Below are 21,400 nucleotides of genomic sequence, written 5' to 3'. Positions count from 1 at the left end.
TGAGTGTAGCATGACTCTGTGTATTCTATTGAAGAATCAGAGGATGGAACTTTCCATCCCTCTGTCCCTACACCATCTTGTAATTTGACTCTGCTTTGTAGAGAGTCCATACAAATCACATCAGCCCTGTAATTAACCCAGAACGGGCAGCGAGGACGTAATGTAGGGAGGAGCATGGGCAGATTGAACTACAGATGTTAGTCTATACTTCATTCTGGAAACTGGTAGTCTGCCAACTTTTCTCCTTGTACACCCAAACCTGATGTCATCAATCTAGAATTTCTGATGCTCCTGAGAAAATTCCTATGAGATTTTGCACGTGGCTCTCATACCCTATTCTCCTTGTTATTCTTAACGCTTCTCAGGTCCCTCACTAATGGAAGACTGCCAACTTGGTGCCAGATTTGACCGATCCCAACAATCTGTCTGGTCCTGAAGTCTGGCTCTTAACCTCTGCAGTGTACTACTACTTTAGACAGGTATAATCTTCGCTTGTCTATTATGGGAAAATATTTAAATGGAGCCTCTCTTTTCGTCTGTTTTCAAGTCTTGACACTGTGGTGAAAAACTGCTGTTTCTTCTCTGCTGGTAGGTCCTACACCCTTCCTCCCTACACGCCTGACATTTGCATACTTAGTTGGCTTTTAGAGAAGATCCTTAGAAGTAAAATTAAAAACCATGTTTTCAAAGCATTACGGTCATCCTCTTATTTATCCTTTTCCTAGGTTCTTAAATATGATGTTGTAAATCTCACATATCACCCATGCCTCAAAAGGTGCTTTCTCATTAGAAAAAGAAAAACATATAAATTCCAATGTTGTTCCAGACAGCTGTACTATGTTGAGATGACTTCAGTATGGAAGGTGTTCATTCTACTGGACACTTCTGGAAACAAATATTTTAGCTTGATTTATGGTGCTGAAATAATTATTGTTATTTTACGGATCCCAGATACTTCCATTGGAAGAACAACATTTGGAAAGCATCTCCCAATTGTCCAGGCACCTTTCCCTGTCCTGAATTATTTCAATTTAATTAAACCAGGTGGTACTTTGTGTCAACAAATTTCAGATAATGCTTGTAAATGGACTTGGAGGTGAAAAGTACAATTTAGCAGGACATGTTACTGATACGGTGCCATCTGCCCGTATATGTGAAGTAATCTACAAGCATATTCTTTGTATAGTTTTATGTAGAGCCAATCATTATGGTATCTAGGCATAATCTGGATAGCACCTTTTCTCTTCATAATCATGTGACTCTTTGGGACTTTGGAGGAAGAACCTAAATTGTTTCATACTGACTTCCTTTTTCCCCTTTCTCAGCTCCTAGATTTGTGTACTGAATGAACAGAAAGTTATTATGCAGTATCTAGAAATTGAAGAGTGTGGTCACATTGCCTGCTCAATGCCCACCTGACTGGAATTTCCACTTCTGCCTTTGAAAGGATATGGAGGAAAGGTGAAATTTGGGGCATGCAGTTGATAGATTCAGCAAAGCTTACTTGTTTAAATAATCGACAAACTATTATTGGCCAACTAATAGTCTCCCTCATTCCAGAAAAGATTTGAAAAGATACACATGACATTCACACATAATTTAAAATAAGATTAAAAGTATGCATAAATAGAAAGTTAAGACTGGGGGAATGTAATGTAAAGGTCAAAGCTGGAGAGAATTAGAATATAACCATACAGACCAATGTGAGTAAAGCCAAATTCAGTTTGGTTCTGAACCTCTTGCAACAGACAAATGTGGAAAGTGAAACAAATGTAACTGGTAAAGTATAAATTTAATTGACTGAAAAGAAAGTAGGCAAACATTTCAGTGCTTCCTCCTGAACCCCGTGATTCTGAGTATTAAAAGTCACACTGGGTCAGATACAGAGCTTTTGTAAGTCCATCTTGATTCTTCTCTTCCACAGATAAGTAAGTGTAATAGTCTATGACCTTAAATGGCACATGGGAAAACAATTTCTCTCATAATAAAGCCAATTTAAATCTGGGCTATAAATGAACTCACTTGGCAAAATTTGGCTGATTCATTCTTAGTTGATAAGGACCAACTCCAGTGATGCTGTTGAGAACTACGTGGAAATACTCATCTCTTTCTCTATTTCCCCCTGCATATTCCTGTTGTTAGGTCTTTACTCAGTCTGTGACTTTTGCTTCAAATGAGAGAGGGAAGCCCCCCAGAACAGAATTTATTTATAAAAAATTTTCTATTTATTCTTATATCTTTAAACTTCAGTCACCTTTGAGGTATACTCTCCATTTGAGAAAATACACTTATTGAGATGTTTTTTCCACTGATCAAAACAGTTTTTGAACTCATTGAGTTTGATGCCTTTAAGTGCTTCTGACTTTTTTGTTTCACCTCTTCCACATTTGCAAAAAATTTCCTTTTGAGGACTTTTTTTCATCTGGGGAAACAAAAACTGGACACTTGGGGTGAGAGAGGATGAATAAGGAGAGTGGGCCATGGGGGTCATGCTGTTTTGGGTCAAAAACTGCTAAACATTCAGCTTGGTGTGGGCAGGTGCACACATAAATCACCCATCATGAAATGGGCAAATGCATTGAAAGGGTCTTCAAAAAAATTTTGCTGAAACAGAGCACAGCCTCTCACAACACCACCAGCTGGCATATTGATAAATATGGGTTCTTAGAACACTCACCTTCAGGGGGAATCCTGTACTTCAAGGGGTCTGCTCTCCAGAAGACAATTTCATTTTTTTGAATTCCTCCCTTGTATACTTACTAGGAATTGTGGAGGGTCTGATATTTTACCCTGTTTGGTAGGCTAACAAAAAACCTGTGTTAGTTTCATAATTCATAGCAATAGTAGTAGACAGAGTTATTAGTGTTTGTGCTGGTATCTTGAGCTCCATTTCCTACAGGGTCACATAAAAATATGATGCCTGCACAGTAAATGGTTACATTATAGGAGAGGAACCCTGAGCTTAAGGAACCTGAATATTTTATAATGGGCAGTTAGCATATCTATTCCTTCACTCCCAAGAAGGACATTTTCTCTGTCTTCCAAACTAGACCACTATACAAACATCCTTGAAAAGGTAGTTTGAAACAATGGCAGTTAGTGTCTCTCCCAACAAAGAAAGCAGAAATGTGACAGACCCATGCAGAATGTCTCCCAAAAATACCCCTGCTGTTTTATATCTATTTAAATATTATCTATTCCTGAAAATAAAAATTTTAAGGGCTACTTCCTTTCAGTCTTCTTGGTGCCTGCATTTTAGAAAAATCTTATCTCTGAATTTTTCTTATGATTATAGCCTCTAACAAGATTTTATTATTATCTTGTAATATATACCTCCCTGCTTCTCACGATTTCATATGAGTCTTTTCAAGGAGAATGTAAGTCTTTGAGGAGAGAAACCACTTTTAGAGTTTATTTTGTGTCCATGATAGTATTCAATGTTATAGACGATATTAGAGAATATATATAAGAGTATGAGAAAAGGTCACAGTTGGAAAGGTTGTTCATGGTAACAAAATGATAAATAATTGCCCATAATTTACAATTTGTCTTTCTATAGTGACAAGAGAAACAGAATTCCTAATCAGGAGTCTGAAAGTTTTTACGATTCATAGCTGTAGCATGTTAGGATTCTACAGCCAAATCTTAGCTGACTTTACTGGACTTTAATCTTGGCGTGTAAGTGACTTGTGTTGATTTATATTTGATTAAACATAGAGGATAGAAAGGATGCTCATGTAACAAGTCCTGTTCTGTTTTTATCGACTGAGAAGCGTTTGGATAAATAGGACCATGCAGATAATTAGTTAACTCGGTATCTGCACCGTGCAAGTCTTTTCATTCTGTCTCCTGTTCTGTTCTACAGAACAGAGCATGAGAGCAGCAGGTGTATTCAAAATAATTCACCAGCCTAAGTTAATACTTTCCTTTTAGTCTGCATACCCTTATAAAAACAAAATATGGAAAATAGAAGGCTCCCCTACAGAACAATACTTTACAGATGTGTGCGAGGCATGGTTGCCTAGTGGAAAGCATAGGCTTTGGAGCTGAGTTAAAGTCTGGACTGTACCACTTATTCACTGAGTCAGGTAAAATTCTGAGTTTGCTGAGTGTCTTACTGGTAAATGTGGAAAAGAAAACCTACTTCTAAAGATATTTGAGAATTAAATGAGATAATATATGCCAAGCACTGCAGGGTCTGGTACATACAGCTGGGCCTTAAAATGGTAGTTCTCATTATAATCACACAATTCACTCATAAGGATTATTTGAGACTGTAGAAGTGGAGAGGTGATTGAAGAAGATTTAAAAGATAGAGTTGGAGGAAGCGATGAATACGATGAGCACAGAGGATTTTTTAGGGCAGTGAAACTATTCTGTATGGTACTCTAATGGGGGATACATGTAACTATACATTTACCCAAATCCATAGAATGGACAACACCAACAGTGGACCCTAATGCAAACTATGAATGTTGGGCTATTATGAAGTGTCAGTGTAGGTTTATGGATTATAGCAAATGTGGCACTCTGGTGGGGAATGTAGATAATGGAGGGGGCCGTGCACATGTGAGGGCCTGGGGAATACGGGAAGTCTCCGTACCTTGGTTCAATTTTTTCTGAGAACCTCAAACTTCTCTGAAACATAAGGTCTATGCGTATCTAAAAAAGAAAAGGTCCCTTAGGGACATTCCCAAGCACAAGTAACCCAAGGGATCTGAGCAGGTTTTAACTGTAAGCCAGGGCACCCACCAGGTCCCGGAAATGGAGGGAAAAGGATGATGGCTCCTCAGGGGTTTTTCCTGATCAGTGATAATGAAATAAGGAATTTAATTTACAGGGCCATGGGAAAAGACACAAAAAATTTGTAAACTTACCAATCTTTGTAAATTTTCCACGCTAAAATTAGACCACTTACATAGTTACCTGTGATGTGCTCTAGAGGCTTTGCCTGGGTTTCAGGTTGGCTTTCATACTTTTTGCTTGCTTTTTAGGTATTTCCATTATAAAGTATAAAATCAAAATTATAATGTAGGGAGTAATAGTTTCCTTGTCAAATTGAAATAAGGTAATTGGTAGCTTTCCAAGATAGTCTGAAGGGGGTAAGTTACATTTATGTGATCTAAATCCATTGGTGAAATGCACAGGGGTTAACATCTGTTAAAAGAATTGTGCTTGGCACGCAGGTGTTTTAATATTTGCATTTAGTATGTGTTTCAGAAACAGCCTCTGAGAAAAACATTTATGTCACAATCTGGTGGTTTTATTGTCTAAATCTGTCAGGACAGTCATTTTGTTACTCAGACTTTGTGACCCTCTTGCAAGCTGTAAACTCTTTAATGAAGTGAGTATATTGAGAAAGATGACAGACCTTCAGACTTCAGGGAAAGAGTATTATATGCGAAGAATCAACTTTTCCCCTCGAGACTGTGCCTAATATGTGAACAGCAAAAACAATTACATTGGTGATTTCAGGAAGTCCAATAAATTCCATTGCACAGCTCCACTTTTGAAATATTACATCACTCAGCAAAAGCTTAGGCTCATATATTAGCTGAAATGAACTAATCATGAATTAATTACCATCAGTTTGGTTTTGTGAATGGAGTGCAGAGGTAGGGCTCTGGTTTCAGTGCGGTCAGAGCCTTGTGGTCTAGCTGTGCCTGCAGTTTCAGTCTGTGTCATTGTGCCCATATGTGGAGGGCGCTTCAGACCTACTCATTTTTGCAGTCTTCGTGATCACCTCCCATTGCGGTGATTGACTTAACCATTCCGTAATCGACTTTGTTAAAATAAGTTGTGCTCTGATGATTTTTTTTCTTGTAGGTAAAGCTTGAGGAAATAAATGCAATCTTTCTTCAAGGGTTTTTTTTTGGCCTGAAATTAGGAAGAAAATAGAGGACTTGGTTTCACACACTGCCTGATTATACCTCAAGAAAATTAAAACTGGGTAAAAACTGAATTATAAGTGATTTTGGCTTTATGAAAATGACACATGTGGCTAGGATAGCACATGATGACTCATTTTGCTTCAATTACTTTTTAAGTGCCTGAAATATCTTTGGGGGGGACATGACTATGCAGTTAGAAATAGTGTTGTGTGTCTAAATAGCGATTAGCTTTTGATGTTAATATCTGCCACGTAGCTTGTTCTCCTACACTTACTTTACTTTTTGACTTCTAGATAGTTCCTAGATTGTGGTTGTTTCAGGTCACTTCGGAAATTCACCCAGGAAATTTCAGTTGCTGCAGATTCAGATACCCATGTTGCTTCAGGCTGTCCCTGAGCCACAGCGTAGGGTGGGGATGTGGACATGGGACTATATTTAAAGTTCTGTCTGATGGCTTCTGGAAGAGTCTTGCACTTCTCCAGGGCTAGAATAGCCATGCATTGTGTTCCCTTCCCTGGATGCTAACACTGCTAATGGTTGTACCCAGTCCCATTAATTCTTGTTCTCTGGATTCCAAGAGTTCAGCACTGGTGAAGACTGGGGGGAATCTTAGCAGCAAAGGCTACAGAAATCCTCAGTGGTGGTAAGGATTGCTGGGGTCCCTCTCTTCTCTTTTCCCCCAGAGGGTGAATCCCTCTGAGGGAACCCTCTTCGTTGAGAGCTGCTCTGGGCTGAGGGGCTGGGGTGACGCACCCCAAGTTCTTCCATATGCTTTCCACTCCACAGGATTTCCGCTGCTTCTTTATTGTGGTCCAGATCCTTCTCAGAGCTGTTTTCGTCGACTGTTAGCTGTTTGTTTATCCTTTTTGTTGTGTTTGTGGAGGAGACAAGTACTAGTCCATCATTCTGGTTACAACGGTCTCCTATGTGGTGCTTTTTTTTTTTTTTTTAAAGATTTTATTTGTAGAGAGAGGGGAAGGGAGAGAGAGACAGAGAGAAAGATCGATGTCAAATATCAATCGGTTGCCTCTCAAACATACCTCTAGCTGGGGACCAAACCCACAACCCAGGCACATGACCTTACCAGGAATTGAACCAGCCATGCTTCTTTTTTTTTTTTTCCTTTTTCTTTTTTACTGTTCAAATACATTTGAACCAGCAACCTTTCGTGTGGTGGGACACTGACCAACCAACTGAGCCACACCAGTCATGGCCTAGATGGCGCTTTTCCACCTCAGCAACATATCATGGAATCCTTTAAATACAGTATTATATCAAGATCTGGATCATTCTTTTTAGTGGCAGCATTAGATTAACATGATATAATTATTAATTAGTCCTCCATTCATGGATATTTAAGCTGTTTTTTTGGCATTATAAACAAAACTGCAGTGAATAATCTTGTAGAGATTATTTTGTACCTATGCAAACGTGTGTAGAAGAAATTCTTAGATGTGAAATTGTTAGATAAAAGGCATGTGCATCTTATATTTTATATAATATTGCCAAGTTAATTTCCATGAAAGTTATAGATCAATGTTTGGTCCCATTAGCGATGTGTTTTCACATAATTTCACTAGCAGAGTATGTGAAACTTTAAAACTTTTTGTCCACAAGTGAAAAAATAGTTTTATAATCATTAATTTCCAGTTCTTATATTATAAAGGAGAATGTCTTTAAATGTTTAAAAACATTTACAGTTACTGTTTTATGACCTCTCTGGTTTTATTATTTGGCAGCTTTCATGTTGGGTTCTGATTCTTTCTTATTGATTTACAGGAACTGTATAATAAATTAATAAATTATCCCTTTGTGATATAGAAATATTTTATCCCAATTTGTTTTTTGTCTTTGACTTTCTTTATAGCATTTTTTGCTGATTACAATTTTTTTATGTAGTCAAAGATCACTTTTTTCTATTATAGTTTTAGAAATTTGTGTGATAATTAGAAATCCCTTACTACAAGATTATTTTAAAAATGCCAGTTTTCTCCAAGTATTTTTATGGTTTCTAAGTTTTTTCTTTTTGTGGTAATTTCTGGAGAATTTTCTGCAGAGATGGTAATTTTTCATACAAATAGAGTCAGTTTATTTCCTTCCAGTTTGGATATCCTTTATTTCTTTTACTTGTCTTATTGAACTGGCTTAAACTTCCAGCCCAATGTTGAATAGATATGGTAAGAGGGGATATCATTGCGTTTTTCCTGGTCTTAGGGGAAAAGCTTTTAGTCTTTCTCATTACATTTTAAAAAATTCTCACCTGAGGATATGTTTATAGGTTTTTATTTTTAATCATTTTTAAAAATTTTAAACCTAAGTTCTAGGGTGTTTTTTGTTTGCTTGCTTTTTTTTTAAAAATCCTTAAATGTAGGACATTTTTTCATTGCTTTTTAAATAGGGTGTGAGAGAGAGAGAAAGAGAGAGAGAAACATTGAGGTAAGAAACATCAGTTGGTTGTCTCCCCTATGCGCTCCAACCAGGGATCAAACCTGAATCCTAGGTATGTGCCTTGACTGGGAATCGAACCCACAGCCTTCTGGGGTATGGGACTATGCACCGACCAACTAAGCCACCCAGCCAGGGCTCTGTCCCGTGAAACATGACATTAGATATAAGTTTTCTGTAGATGCCCTTTGTCAAGTTGAGGAAGTTCCTTTCAAGTCCTGCTTTGCTAAGAGTTTTTAGCAGATTGACTTATTTAATTTTCTCAGGTGTTCTTTCAACATTTGTTGAGATCATATGATTTTTACTTTTTAGTCTGTTAATGTGGTGAATTACTTTGACTGATATTTGAATGATCAACCAATTTTGCTTTTCTCAAATGAACCTTATTTGGTCATGTTGTGTTATCCTTTTTATATGTTGTTGGATTTGATTTGCTAAAATTTTACTTAAAATTTTTGCATTTATGTGCACATGGGATATTGGTCTATGGTTTTCTTTTCTTGTAAGATCTGTCTTATTTTCGTATCAGGGAACTTTCGGCCTCATCGAAAGATCTGGGAAGTTTTCTTCCCGCTTTAATTTTCTGGAACAGTTTGTGTAGAATTGACACCATTTCTTATTTAAATGTTTGGTTGAATTCTCCATTGAAGCCACCTGGGCCCAATAAATAGGGCTATGTCAATAAATCTTCGAGGACTGGACTTCCAAGGAAGTGAAGTAAGCACATTGACAATTGAGAATATCACAATATCCCTGCTCCTTATTTTAAAGGTAAAGAGTGACTAGGATATAAATTAGGTCAATGAAAAGAAGGTGGGTAGGAACTCCAATTGCATATCACACTTCATCTGCTATTTCTGGTGCATCCTAGATGATTAGTTGTTTTTACTACATTACATAGTAACAGCTTGCCCTTGAATAGCACATTTAATGTAATTCACATTATCTCTATTTTAAAGATGAGGAAATAGATGGATGAAATTTTAAAAATTCCTTTATTTACTTTTTACTTCCTAAAAGGTAAATAAAGGAATTTAAAAAATTTCTAGCCTAAAAGAATGTAGGAACTTCTAAGAGACAGACAAGGGAAACTATCTTTAAATAAGTCTGAACCAGAGAACTGCTGGAGGGAACTCTCCTTTGTTCAATGTGGTGCTGCCTTAACCATACACTTTTATGCTTTATGCACTGATATGCATTTGCTGAGGGTCTTTAATATTTATTTTATAATATATACTTGTGCTTCTTTCAGGGCCCCTGGCGTTGCTGCGTTTTTGGTGGTACTTTACGGGTCAGGGTTCCCCTTGCCAATCTCAGTGTTTAGGGCATCAAAGCAGTGACCCACAAATCACGCCTTATTTAATCTTGTGAATTCTAGTTTTCTTAGATCCATTTCAGTTTAGTTGTTAAGAAGGAACAGTTCTTTCACACATTTATTTCTGAGAAAATGCCATTAATGAAAGCACTGTAGAGTCATAGTCCCACAAGTTCTCCAATAATTTGTATATTGTGTGACCTACCACATGCTGCTTTTGCAGATTTACACCTTCAGTGGAAACTTGCTCGCTGAAGACCTCAGGGAAGTGGGAGGGAAGGAGAGGGGGAGGGAGGGCGAGCCGGAGAGAGGCTTTATTTTTAGCTCGACTTCTAAGTCCGGGCAGAGAAGAAACAATCACAAACGTTCATGACATTCATGCCTGGGTGATGAGGCCTGTCATGCTACTAAGTTGTTCAGGATTTCAGTGACCTTTCTTTTAAATTCTAACCTACTGATTGAATGTACTTGAGAAAAATTCCAGAAAAAAGTGATTTCCAAAGAGTTTTTGTTGTTGTGGTGGTGGTGGTGGTGGTGGTGATGAGGGATGTGTGTTATTGATCTTATAATAGAAATAATGGCTTCAACCCAGGTTTTCTAAGAAAATTAATGACTGCCCCAGGTTAATGGCCTTCAGCCAATCTCCCAGCCAGCCATTAATCCCCAGGAAATGCCCTAGGCCTTGATCATTATTGTGTAAATAATACAAAAGTGGGTATAGTTCTCTTGTCAGATGGAAAACATACATTGCCCTTGTTCTCACTGGGACTCCCTTTATGACAATAAGAATAACCTATTAGGGGAAAAAAGCAACAATTTTGTAACCAAGGCAAATAAATAGGCCTGTTTAAACAAAATTATTAAACAAATTATTAAACAAACTTGAACTCTGTATGTTTGAGTAAGAAATGATGGAAGGCTCTAAGCTCAGCATTCTTAGATGGCTGTAGTTAGAGCTGTGAGGGATGTAAAATGTAGAGCCAAATATTGAATTGTGAGTAATGCAATTACTGTCATATTAGATATTTCAAGTTAAAATCAGGGTTAAATAAACACGTAATTGACTACTTTAACGGTTGCAAACAAAAGATGGTGGAAATTTACTTTTAAAATTAGGACTTTATATTCTAATAAAAATAGCTTAAGTAACTACATTTTTAAAGTTTTCAAATAAATATTATGATGCATAGGGATATTTTTCTTATCTTAAAATATCAAAGGATTTTTACAGTCCTTTTCGTGGCTTATTTTGCATTGCACGATCTTCTAGAAGGCAAATAGTAAAATAAAAACCATGTGCAGGAAATTAGTATAGCAGTTGCCCTTGACTGCCAAAGGGGATGCTACTGAAGTGGAAAGGCCTTCAAGGGGATTTTCCGACTTTGAACAGACATGTGCATGTGTAACATCATCCCGTGTCCCAAATTCAGGTGCAGAACTTTACACCAAGAAGGTTTGCAATAAACATTTTCATAATGAATGAATGTACCCTTTCAATATCTTAGAATTTTCTTTGCCAATTTTTTACCTCATAAAGCTGCAAGAAAACTACCCCCCCTTCCTTTTGTCCTGAGAGTTCTCTGTATAATGGGTTGATTAACTTTTTCTATTTGATATATGTTGCAAGTGTTTTCTGCTAGATTGGCATTTTTCTTTTACCTTTTTTTCACTTTCAAATGACTATGCTTTTGTCACAATATTATTTATTAAAAAGTCCATCTTGTCCTCAGAGACATGAGATGCTATCTCAGTTATAGTGTAAATTTCCATATATAGTTGTATTAATTTTTAAATTGTCTTTTGTATTACTCCTATTATTTATTTATATGCCATGTTTTGATACCTAGGAGAATTAATCATTTTTCTCTTGGTCCTTTTTAAATAAGCAGCTTATTTTGCATATATTTAGTATATATATGTGGGTTGTAGAACCAGCTTGCCCAACCCTGGGTTTTATGCCAATTTTTTTTTTTTTTTGAAAATCACATTAGAGTATTTATATTAACTAGGAACTTGACAACCTTTGTTGTTGTTTGTTTTCTGTTTTTTGTTGAGCCATTCCAGTGAAGAGCAAGGGCTGTCTTTCCTTTTCTTTAATTTCACTTTGGTCTTTCAGGATTTTTGCTACTTATATGGTTTTGTATATTACTGTTAGTTTACAAAATGTTTACTTTTACTTTTTTAAATATTTTATTGATTATGCTATTACAGTTGCCCTGATTTTTCCCCCTTTGCTCCCCTCCACCCAGCACCCCCCGCTCCCTCAGGCAATGCTCTCGCCATTGTTCCTGTCCAAGAGTCATGCGTATGAGTTCCATTTCCTATATGTTACAACCTCATGGCTATTTTATAGCTACTTATTTGTACTTTTAAAAATTTTTGTAATTTTAATTTTTTAAATTTTTTAAAATATATTTTATTGATTATGCTATTATACTTGTCCCAATTTTTTCTCCTCTTTATTCCCCTGTGTGCTACACCCCCCTCCCCAAATTCCCCCCCACCTTGCCTTAGTTCATGTCCATGTAAGTTTTTTGACTTCTCCATTTCCTATACTATTCTTAACCTCCCCCTGTCTGTTTTGTACCTACCAATTATGCTTCTTATTTCCTGTACCTTTTCCCCCATTCTTCCCCCTCCCCTTCCCCTCTGATCTCATTTCTGTTATTCTGTTCCTGTTCTGGTTGTTTGCTTAGTTTGTTTTTGTTTTCTTTAGGTTCAGTTGTTGGTAGTTGTGTTTGTTGTCATTTTACTGTTCATAGTTTTTGATCTCCTTTTTCTTAGATAAGTTCCTTTAACATTTCATATAATAAAGGCTTGGTGATGATGTACTCCTTTAACTTGACCTTATCTGGGAAGCACTTCATCAGCCCTTCCATTCTAAATGATAGCTTTGCTGGAGAGAATAATCTTGGATGTAGGTCTTTGCCTTTCAGGGTCTTGAATACTTCTTGCCAGCCCCTTCTTGCCTGCAAGGTTTCTTTTGAGAAATCAGCTGATAGTCTTATGGGAACTCCTTTGTAGGTAACTGTCTCCTTTTCCCTTGCTGCTTTTAAGATTCTCTCCTTATCTTTAATCTTGCATAACTTGATGATGATGTGCCTTAGTGTGTGCTTCCTTGGGTCCAACTTCTTTGGGACTCTCTGAGCTTCCTGGACTTCCAGGAAGTCTATTTCCTTGGCCAGATTGGGGAAGTTCTCCTTCATTATTTTTTCAAATTAGTTCTCAGTTTCTTGCTCTTCCTCTTCTCCTTCTGGCATCTCTATGATTCAGATGTTGGAACATTTGAAGTTGTCCCAGAGGTTCCTAAGCCTCTAATTTTTTTTGAATTCTTGTTTCTTCATTCTATTCTGGTTGAATGTTTATCTCTTTCTTCTGCTCCAAATCATTGATTTGAGTCCCAGTTTCCTTGCCCTTACTGTTAGTTCCCTGTGTATTTTTCTTTATTTCACTTTGCATAACCTTCACTTTTGCCTCCATTGTGTGACCATACTCAACTATTTCTGCGAACATCCTGATTACCAGTGTTTTGAACTATGCATCTGATAGGTTGGCTATCTGTTCATCACTTAGTTCTGTTTTTGGAGCTTTGATCTGTTCTTTCGTTTGGGCCATATTTTTTGTCTCAGCCTGTGTGTTATGTTGGAAGGAGTGGAGCCTTAGGAATTCACCAGGGTGGGGCAACCCAGGTCACTGCGTTGTGACACTGCATGTGGGGGAGGGGTCTGAGAGGGACAATGCCTCTTGCTTGGCTTTCAGCTGGCTTTCAGTCACTTGCCCCGCTACCCATAAGCAAGTGGGCCCTTATGGTGCTGATTCCTGGGTGGGTCCATTTGTGTGCGTCCTAGGACTCTGTGGGTCTCTCCAACGAACTCTCCTGTGAGGCTGGGAGTTTCTCCTGCTGCTGCATCCCCTACAGGATTTTATAGCTAGAGGTTTTGAGGCTTTCTTTTCCCGCACTGGAACCCTGGGTTGCATGGTCTGTCTTGCTCCCCAGCTGTTCCTCCCGGTTTATCTGCCTACAAATGTGGGAGGGCCTGGTCCTCCAGCTGCCACTTTGCTGAATGTCCTCTCTGTCCAGCTGTTTCTGCCCCTCCTACTGGTCTAGGTGAATGTTTCTTCTTTAACTCCTTGGTTGTTGGACTTCCATACAGTTTAATTTTCTGGCAGTTCTGGTTATTTTTTGTTTTTAAATTTGTTATTTCCCTTCTTTTGGTTGTGCAAGGAGGCAAAGTATATCTACCTATGCCTCCATCTTGGCTGGAAGTTCTACTTTTATTTTTTTTTGATTTCTCTTCTGTCATTACCTTTTTTGACTCATTATTTATATATTTATGGCTATAGATTTTTGTATAATTTTGTATTTTGCTAGTTTACTAAATTATTTCATTTATGATAGTTTTGTCATTGACCCAGATATTCCAAGTAAAGTATTATGCCATGTGCAGATAGAGATAATTTTACGTCTAATAATTTTACTTCTTTTCCAATTCTTTTATCTCTAGTATTTGCTCTTGTTTTATTGTGTTAGCTAATAAGTCCAATTCTGTGTTAAATAATTGAATGGAATAGCAGGTATCCTTACCTTGTTTCAGATCTTAGTGGAAATGCCCTTAGTGTTTACTATTAAGTAATATGCTGGCTTTAGAATTGAGAAAAATATATTTTTTCAATTTAAATAAAAATCTATGGTTTTCTATTTTTAAAAGTATTTTATCAGATATTACTTTTGAATTTTGTTGAAATTTTGTTTAGTATCTATGTCAAGCAGCAAATAATTTTTTTATATCTTTTAAAATTGTGGTTATACTAATGGATTTCTTAATATTGAATCACTCTTAGATTCATGTAATAAACCTTACTTGGTCATGATATATTAATTTTTAATGAGCTGTTGTGTTCTATTTCCAAATATTTCATTTAAGATTTCTTTTTGCCTCAATAATCCAAAGTAAGATTGGTTTGTGTTTTTCTTTACTATAGTATTTTATCAAGTTTATAGATCAATACTATATTTTTGTAATAAATTTTTGGAAATGTGTTGTCCATGCTTGGAAAAATTTAAGTGGCGTTGTATTATCTGGTCTTTGAAAGTTTGGCTCAGTTCCTCTGTGAAACTATCTACACATGGTAATGTTTGAGGTCTAGTTTTCCATTTCTCTTATAAAAATCAGTCCAAGATTTTTTAAAAAGAAATCTGTGTTTGGGTCTGTGATAGAGTCATGCGTCCTAAAGATGTCCATGTCCTAATCCCTAGGCCCTGTGAATATGTTACATTACATGGGAAAAGGGGGTTTGCAGATGTGGTTGAAGACCTTGAGATGGGGAGGTTATCCCAGACTGTTTCAGCCTTTGAAAACTTAAAAGTAAATAACTTTCTCCTGCTAGGTCAGAGAAAGGCAACATGAGAGGGACTTGACCTGTACCCACAGTTGCTGGGTTTCAAGATGAAGTAGGAACTATAAGCCAAAGAGTGTGGTTGACTTCTGGAAGCAGGGGACAACCCTTGGCTGATTGATAATTAATAAGAAAACAGGGACCTTGGTTATACAGCCACAGGAAAGGAATTCTGCCAACACATGAATGAGCAGCAAACAAATTCTTCTCCAGAACCTCTAGAAATGGAAGCAGTTTCTGACACCTCAAGTTTGGTTCAGTGAGACCCACATTGGGTTTCTGACCTCCAGAAGTATAAAATAATAAATGTGTGTTGTTTTAAGCCCCTAAGTTCATGGCTTACTTTTCATGGCAGCTATTGAAAACTAGTACTTATGTGGACAAAAAGGGTCAAATTTGATAAATGTACTTTATAGGAAATTCACTATTTTAGCTAGGTATTCAAATTTATTTTCATAGAATTATGCAACATGGAATATTACAGTTTTCAAAGTTTTATCTACTTCCCATTTGTCGTTTTTTATTTCATGTACTTTTACTTTATCTCTTTTTCTTCAAATAAGTTAGCTAAGTTTTTGTTTATGGCTATTTTTTAGGTCATTTGAAACAGCAGCCTTGTATGAGAAGGCCAAAGGCCATATCTTTATCTGATTTTTGTCAATAGACTGGCACTATTTATCTCGGGGATTTTTGAATAAAATTCTTATTCGAGGATATGTTTAAGGATTTTAGAAAGAAAGTAGTGGAGAGGGAGAGGGGGGAGAGAGAAAGAGAGAGAAAGAGAGAGGGAGAGAAACATCGATGTGAGAGAAGCATCGGTCATTTCCCTCATGTATGTTCCCTGACCGCAGATCAAACCCTCAACCCTTTGGTGCATGGGATGACACTCCAACCAACTGAGCCACTCAGCCAGGGCTCGGGGATGTTTTTGAGAAGACTGAGCCCGTCTTATCTCCTGCTAAACCTGCTTAAAAGAAATATCTTGTAATTTGCTTGGACTATTTTCTCTTGTGGGCATGCTAACCTTAGCAAAAATAAAACAACAAAACCCAATTCTCACCAATATAATGATCCCCTCCTTCCCGTGTAGTCTCATTCATAGGGTCTATCTGCCTGTGATTGTACTGGAAGGTATTATGATCTGTAGTTTACCAAATAGTACAGGTAATCAAATAAGGTACCATGGCATTACAAGGATCACCAACTTAACAGACTGCAGTGTCTGTTTTCTTGCTGGTCTGACCACCAAAGTAGTATTTCGTATTATGTTTTGTTAAGGTAGTTCAACTTCTAGGTACCAAACTGTATTTGTAGAGTATGTCATTTGTTCACAATATAAAAATAAAATAACAGTGACTTTAAAAAAGTGAAAGTGTATTTGCTTCTCTTGTAATAATCCAGGCATAAGCCATTCAGCATTATAACATGGTAACCGTTGTCTTTTCTTGCCCTGTAATGGTCTCTCCCGTTCGTTCTGGTCTGCATATGGCTGCATATGGCTTACACTACTGCTTCCACATTCCAGGCCCAAGTGCCTATCACCTCTGTGTGCAACTGGTTTGGTAGAGTTTGGGCATGTTCCTATAGTCTCACATAGAAGGGAGAATGGACAGTGTGGTGTTTGTTCTCAGTGCCCGTTTGTTCACATAAAGCACAGGGATAATCTTATAAAGGCGGGGGTGGGGGTGGGGTGGGGAGGATGGATAGTGAGGCTAACTGCAGCATATGCCACATCCTTTCTTTCTTATGATTTTTTTCCCTTTAAAATAAAAATGTTTCTTTGCATTTCAAAGCTTAAAATTTCCCCCCACAGTTAAGTATTTATAATGAGAGAAATTTAAGCTAGTATTTCTTTTTGTAGCTTTTAGGTTGTTTTCCTCCAATGAAAATAGTCTTTCATCATATATTTTATATATAACAATGATTGCTGTTTTAAAAAATCAGCCAAAAACAGAGAAAGGAAATATCATCAAAACTTTTGCACATTAAGAAAAAGCACCATGAAACATGTTTTTAAATTGAGATTACATTAGTTTATAACATGTAAGTTTCAGTATACAACATTATGATTTGGCATCTGTATACACTACTACTTCACTTCTGGGTAATTTTCTGAAAAGTACCAATAACATTTTGATGATTATTGTTTCATGTACCTTTTCAAGAAACATGCAGATAAAATAATGCTGCTTTTAATGGATGAACCTTTTAAAAATGCAATTTTTTTTTGTTTATTGTCTCTTCCTGCCAACTGAATAACACTAATTATAATTGCTACCAATTTGGTATGTATCTTGGCTTACTTTAATTTACGATCATATCATTGTAGTCTTATATTTAGATATATTCATACATATTTATAGTTGTATATATATTCAAATATTTTGGTATTATTTGGTTTAGAAAAATAGGATAATATACTATATTAATCATAATTTAGACTAATGGTAATCTTTTAAAGTCATAGCCTTTGATTAAGTTAAGCATTGAAACCATTATTATGTTAACATACTTGATTGTGTTAAATATTAAAATCACTCTTCTTCAGTGTAAAAGTCTTGAATTAGGTGCTTAGAGAGCACAGTAGGGTCAGACTAAGTAGTTTAAAAATATGATTATCAAGGTTTTTAAAATATATTTGTTTTATCTACTTGAAATCTGAGATCTTATATAACCATTTATTTTATGCCATAATGTTAGTTGCCAAATATTACAGGTTGATTAACTTATGCCAGTCCCAACTTTTACAATCTATTCAAATATGCCACTCATATTTTTACATAGGCACTGCATGCTTATTTGTGGTTACAACTGGAAGCATTTATTTAATATAAAAAAGGGACACAAACTTATTTTAAATTGCTGTTAGAAATTCAAAGTGCATGATTACTGTAGCTATATGTAAATGACATACATATTATGGATGCCAAAATCAAATACATGTATTTGGTTGTAGTAGATAATTTTCCCCTATGGTATCATGTTTCCCTTAAATCTTTAGGAGTCTTTCGGCTGCTATATAAAGCTCTGAGTGCTAGGTGAATTTTTTTAAATATAAAGATACACAAAATTGTAGCTACTTGTTTCTATGTGATAGGGACAGAAACTGTGAAATAAATGCGGTTGTTCTTGTGGCATTTTAAACAAGCAAAGAAGTTAAACTGTCTATAAAGAAACTGTATTTATAAGTTTTATTATTAAATCTGCCACTGCTTTGCTGACTAATAAAATGCAAAATGTGTGCTTTTATAGGTTTATAAAAAGGCAAGCTATAGTTTCATGAAAATATCTTAAGCCGATTGAATACAGGTGGCTACTTGTTTAGACTTTGAAGATGTAAAGGCTTAGTATAGATGTCTGAAAAAGGTAATATGGCACAATAAAAAAAAAATCTTCCTTTCTTTGCTCATCAATCCTTTGGGTATTCCATGTCAAATAAACGCTACAACAATTTATAGTAAAAGTACACAGTGGAAGTGCCAACGTTAACACTCCTTAGGACTGGATACCTGCCAGATTTTTCACACCAATATTTAATGTGAACTAAAATGTCTTTTTCATTGGAAGTGTGAGAAGGAGCTTGCTTTCCTATATTTGGCAACGCGCTTATGTGAAGTGTAAAGTCCAATGCCCGTGATGTTCTCTTTATTTCAACCATGATAAATTGTGTTCATTTGTTTAAGCGCATGTGGCAGCTTTAGTGTTCCAACTATAAATTTTGGTTAACTTCTATTGACATGCTGTATTAAACTTAAGAAAAACAAATTACACTTCACCCGTTTTAATTGACTAAATGTGTCAAAAACACAGTAAGTATAACACGAAGGTCAGAGCCTTGGTCTACACTGTAATGGGTGTCATGGCAGGGATCCAACTCTTCTTGTACATTTCATTTTTCATGAAGTTTTAGGACAAGGCATACGTTTAACATTCACTTCCACTTCTCATTTGTACTTCAAAGTTTATCATAGGCTGTGTGACTACCAAGAACACTTTTCTCCTGTGCTATTTAAAGTTCTCTTCGCATTGACGTGCGTGCCCAGAGAATGCTGCTGTTCTCCTGTAAACAAGGCCCTGAGAACAGACTTTGGCATTTTGAAGAACAAAATTCTGATTTATAGATCACTGTAACACTCCCTGCAAAAGACCTGGTTTACACATATTGTCCTTGCTTCCATGACTGAACAAGCAACCATGTGGTTAGGCGCCAGATTAAACTTGGCATACTAGATCCCCTGGGATCTGATTAAAGGGACCCGTTTTAACCCTTTTGCTCTCTGTTCAATGTTTTATATAAATCTTTATTCCTCAGTAACTTATTAGCTTGATGCCCAATGATTAAATAACATTAATTAAACTCCCCTCTCACTTGTTGCTGCCAACCTCTCTTCTTTCTGAGAGATACCTCTTGGTGTGGTATCTTTTCATCCCCTTTCTCAAAATTAGCTCATTTGCCAGGGTTCAAACATTAGTTTGCAGGGTGAATTTATGTCTGGAAAAATTCAAAACGGGGCAGGTGTTTGCAGAGTGTTATGTTTTGTATTGGAGAAAACAGGGATTCTAAATCTTAAAGTTTACTCCATTTTCATCACTACTTTTAAGAATCTCATTCCTTAGCACATACCTTACTAACAAGAAACCACAACTTTTTTGTTGGCAATAATGGGAGACTCTCAATATCTGTTCTGTTCTGATCGATTTAGAGGAGGGAAGAATAACAGTCATCCTTACTCAAGAAGCTCAGAGACTGCCTGTTGGAGCCAAAGGTTTTGATTCTCCATAAAGAAAAGAGACCATCCTGTTCCCCCAACCCCCACCCCACCCCAGGGGATCTCTACCATCACAAAGAGTCCCTGAGAGTGAGTCTGATTCTAAATTATGACTTGGCGAACTTTCTGTAAAGGGCCAGATAGGAAAACTTTTAAGCCTTGAAGACCAGATGTTCTCTGTCACAGCTGCTCAACTCTGCCATTGACAGCACAACCATTGACATTATGTAAACGAATGAGTGTGCCTTTGTTTCAATAAATATTTATGGACAATGAAATTTGAATATCATATAAATTTCACATGTCATGAAATAGTCTTCTTCTAACTTTCCCCCCACTGTTTAAAAATGTAAACATCATTCTTCGGTTGGGGGCTGGACAAAAACAGTTGGCAGGCTGGATTTGGCTGGAAGGCCCTAGTATGCCAATCCCTCCTCTAAACTAATATAATTTCTAAAAGGCCCAAGAAATTAAGAGTGGGGAAATGTTCTTTTAAAATAATGTTGTCCTAGTTTCTTCTTACATACAGTGTTCTCTTACATACCAGGGTACCTTCCCTCCCTTCCTGCATTTTTTAATCAAATGATAAGTATATTGGCATCTGGAGTCTAATCTTTTGGGAATTTGGTGTAGCAAACACTGCAGAGTCCATGCTTGTCTCTGCTTAGAACTCACCATTTCCATGCCCATCCACTCTGGTGCTTTCTGCAGTGTGCAAGTGGGACTCGGCAGTTTCCTTCACGTGGCCTGTGAGTAGGGCACACCGGATGTGCTGAGGCAAGAGCTCTCGGTCAATGACTAGTAGAATTGGTGGGAGTGTATCTCCAGCTTAGGATATCTCTGGAGGCATATTTCACATTTTTTTCCTGGGTTCCTCAATGGGATTGGAGCTCCAGCTGCTAACAACTGCAACCTGCTCAGAAACATACCCTTTATTGACCAACTTCTTTCTGTTTCACTTTTCTCCTTTTCTCCTGGTGCTTCTCAGCATTACTTCCCAAATTAAGCACTTGTTTGCTAGATTTTCAAAATAGTGCATATTCTTAAATTCCAAAACAGCCTTGTGTAAATAATGAAGGTCCCTGTCCTAAGTTGCAGATTCTAAATCCTTGCTTTCTCCTTTTGTATTTCTGCAGAACTTGCCACCTGTTTTTTTAGTGTGGTGGGGACTTTTTCTACCTCTTTTGTCTTCAGCCAAGGGGCAGACAGTCACAACTATTGGCTCTCTTCCATGACTGCTAAGCAAGGAGCATGCCAAGAAGTGGTGTGCCATCCTTACCCAGGTCACACTGATGATTGTGCCCTGTACAGTGTGACATATGGCACAAGAAAATAGGTCAGAGGGGACATTATTCACCCTCCTCCCCCATATCCATCCTGTAAACATCTCAAAGGTTATGCCTCTGACACTTCACTCTGATTTTCCCTGGTGAAGTGTAGAACTGGGATGAATTAAAATGATGAGATCTTTTTTGAAATCCAAGGCTTTGACAGATTTCACCCTGCATCTCATGCGCTGCAGAACTCCTCACGGCTGCCTTGCATGCTGGCCTCTACACTCACTTGTCTTCCAAAGCACCCAT

Source organism: Pteronotus mesoamericanus, unplaced genomic scaffold (assembly GCF_021234165.1).
Source record: "Pteronotus mesoamericanus isolate MK-2021 breed Mesoamerican mustached bat unplaced genomic scaffold, CSHL_Meso_final contig_32, whole genome shotgun sequence".
In the NCBI taxonomy this organism is placed as follows: domain Eukaryota; kingdom Metazoa; phylum Chordata; class Mammalia; order Chiroptera; family Mormoopidae; genus Pteronotus; species Pteronotus mesoamericanus.
This window is presented reverse-complemented; position numbering follows the sequence as displayed.